At 40.3% G+C, this 3,274-nt stretch overlaps 1 pseudogene; it reads left to right on the forward strand.

The window, feature by feature from the left end:
* Positions 1-2,060: 2,060 nt before the first annotated feature.
* Positions 2,061-2,723, forward strand: LOC111788431 (pectinesterase inhibitor pseudogene; annotated as a pseudogene).
* Positions 2,724-3,274: the final 551 nt, after the last annotated feature.

A 3,274-nucleotide genomic window follows, 5' to 3' on the forward strand; every position in this document is an offset into this window, starting at 1 on the left:
CCTTGACCAAGAGTACCTTTGATGTATCTCAGAACCTGAAGAGCTGCCTCACAATGTGGTTTTCTTGGTTCATGCATAAATTGACTAAGCATACGAACTGAATAAACTATGCCTTGAGTCTTAGTCATTTTTTACTATGCCTTCAAGGAGGCTCGGCTCCTTTTCTTTTGGAGTCTTTTGTTCGACAATTGACTAAACACGACTAAGTTTAGGGCATGGCTCTGATACCATTGTGGAGAGGTGGATTAAATCTAAGCACGCTCATGGAGGTGGAAGGACATGCGCCGACCCTACGTTAATTGAAGGAAAATCAATGAGGCAACATTTTGCGAGACTTGAAGGTGTGCTTTTGGAGGACACATGCCACACCAAGAAAAAATAAGAAAATACTAATGCCTTACGTCGCCTGGACTCGAAGCCAAGAACACTTGTGTCGTGAGTGGGGTGCGTGTCAAGTAGTGAAATTGTTTGTGGGAGTTTAAGTTAAATTATGCTTAAATTGAGGGCCAATAGCGACTGGCCGTGGTATTTGCACGTGAGCCCATTGCGAGTGAAATCACGCTTAGAAGCCTTTCCAGCCACGCATGGGGCGCGTGAAGGTGTGTTGAAAGTGATCTTTTGACTATTTTACACCCATACTAATCCTTAAATGACTTGAATTATGACCATCTAGTGAAATTTTTGAAGATTTAGAGAACCGAAAATGACATACCAGAAGAGTGAGCTGTCTTTCTACTCAACATATCGGCCACTATGTTAGCTTTACATGGGTGATAAAGGATCTTTGTATCATAATCCTACGCAAACTCCAACTATCTCCTTTGTCCCATGTTCAACTCTTTCTACCTGAATAAGATACTTGAGGCTCTTATGGTTTTACCACCTGTACCTTTTCACCATACAAGTAACGTCATCATATTTTTAACGTGAACGCCACAGTTGCTAACTCCAAATCGAGGGTTAGGTAGTTACGCTCATATTTCTTAAGCTATTAGGAGCCATATACAACCACTTCTTCATTAACACCAACACGCAACCCCAATCCTTTTCTCGAGGCATCGTTGTACACCATGCTTGAACCATAAAATAGTGCTAGCATCAGCGCATACACCAAAAACTCCTTAATCTCTTGAAAAATCTATTCATGTGTCATAGTCCAAAGAAAGACTTACCTTCTTAGTTAACTTTGTCAAGGTTTGAATAAGTCCTAGAAAGAAACCTTCCGTCGTAGTTCGCTAACTCCAAAAAACTTCTAAGTTCTCGGACTGAGGATGGTTTGGGTTATCTCATGATTGCCTCTATCCGACCCATTAAATCCCCGGCTGAGTTATCTCATGATTGCCTCTAACAAACTTGCAGAAAATTATGGGCTGAGGTTGGTCTCCGTTATCTCATGATTGCCCCGAAATGTTCCATGATTACTAACTTTTCAACATCCCATCTTTTTAACCAAGTCGAGCTTGTTGACTTACTAACTTCTCAATGCACGATTCCCACATCCATGATTTTAACCATGTCGAGTTTATTGACTCACATTCCTTACGTCAAAACACACAACGATTGCAAGGACTACTTTTCGTGAGGACAACAAAAAATATTGGCAAAACAAATATTTGTCGACGTATTAGCACTATTCATGTACTATATATATTCTTCAGGTTGTTTATTCAATATTATCCTCTCACATACATGAAAACTATGGTTCAAGATTACATTAATAACCTTGATTTTTTTTTGTATAATAAATATTATTAGTTTAAGTAGAGGAGAACGGTTATAATCTTACCAAGAAGAGAGTAAAGTTATGACTCTCATGTGTAGTCAGTCAAGGTTAACACGAGAGTGGCACATGGAGCAAGACGGTGTATTGTCTAAAAAAGTGCATGATAACTAAGCCAAGTTTGTGATTGGGTTTAGAGAGAAAAAAGCTTAACCTATTCGGTCTATTTTTGTTCGTTTTTCTTTTAATAGCGTTTTACTTAAAATTCTAACGTGAAAGCTATTCAAAGGAATATTTGTGAGTGTATAAATATGTGAACCCTCCCTACGGATTAATGGAGCAAAACAGACAGAAAAATCAAAATAAAAAATGGCATCTTCTAGTTTTCTTGCAGTCTTTAGGATTGTCCTCTTAGTACTGTTCTTCAATGGGATGGTGCCCATGCAAGCGGCTTCCCAAGACGACATCGTTTCCACCATCTGCAAGAAAACTAGAAACCCTTCTTTTTGCTTTAACGTGTTGAAATCTGCTGGCACTACAGACCTAAAAGGGCTGGCCACTTTCACCCTCAACCTCGCCCACGACAAGGTTGCTCAAACCCGTGCCCTCGCCCAGTCCCTGGCGTCCAAGGCAGCTGATCCCAAGCTTAAAGAGCGATATGCCACCTGTGCTGAACAGTACGACGATGCCGCCGGCGACATCGAGGATGGGAAGAACGACTTGGGGAAAGGTGACTACAATGGCGTCAACATTAAGGCGTCTGCAGCTATGACGGAGGCCGGCGACTGTCTGGACAGCTTCACGCAGCCGCCGAAGGACCCATCGGCGCTGTCTAGCAACGGGAAGACTGTGGAAGATATTTGTAGTATCATCTTGGTTATAGCCAATCTTCTTCTTGGGCGTGCCTAATTCATTTTTCTTCAGCCTTTCTTCATTTTATCCTACAAACTTCTGTACTTGGAATGCCATGAATCAATAATATGTCTGTTTTGAATCCTATAAATTTGGACATCGACTCCTTTACATTTTAATAATCTGACTAATCTAGGGTCACTCTATAACTCTAAGTGCTCTCCAATTTTAAAGGTCTCTTAGTGCTCTCCAATTTTAAAGGTCTCTTAGTGCTCTCCAATTTTAAAGGTCTCTTAGTGCTCTCCAATTTTAAAGGTCTCTTAGTGCTCTCCAATTTTAAAGGTCCCAGGTTCTAGTTCGTGAGTCAATAGCGGCACATAATTTCATGTTAATGAGTTATAGGCCTCCTCAGCCCACGATGAAGGTATAGAAACTAGTTTGAATCAAAATGAGTGTGGAGGGAGAGTTGCCCAAATTTTTCAAAAGCGTCCTAGATTTCATTTTCTTTTTTTCTCAAATGTTCATTATTCATAACTTTTTTGGTTAGGTTGGTTTGTTTTTATCTTTTTGGATTCGAGTTCCTTTGGGTTCGTTTCAAGTTTATAGGCACAAAAACTAGGTCATGAACCGACCCAATTTCATTAAAAAAAGAAAAAAAGAAAGAAAAGGCTAGTGGAAGGCCGAATGTTTCCTGTCCCAACG

Source organism: Cucurbita pepo, chromosome 2, assembly GCF_057944985.1.
Source record: "Cucurbita pepo subsp. pepo isolate OVF chromosome 2, ASM5794498v1, whole genome shotgun sequence".
Lineage (NCBI taxonomy): Eukaryota > Viridiplantae > Streptophyta > Magnoliopsida > Cucurbitales > Cucurbitaceae > Cucurbita > Cucurbita pepo.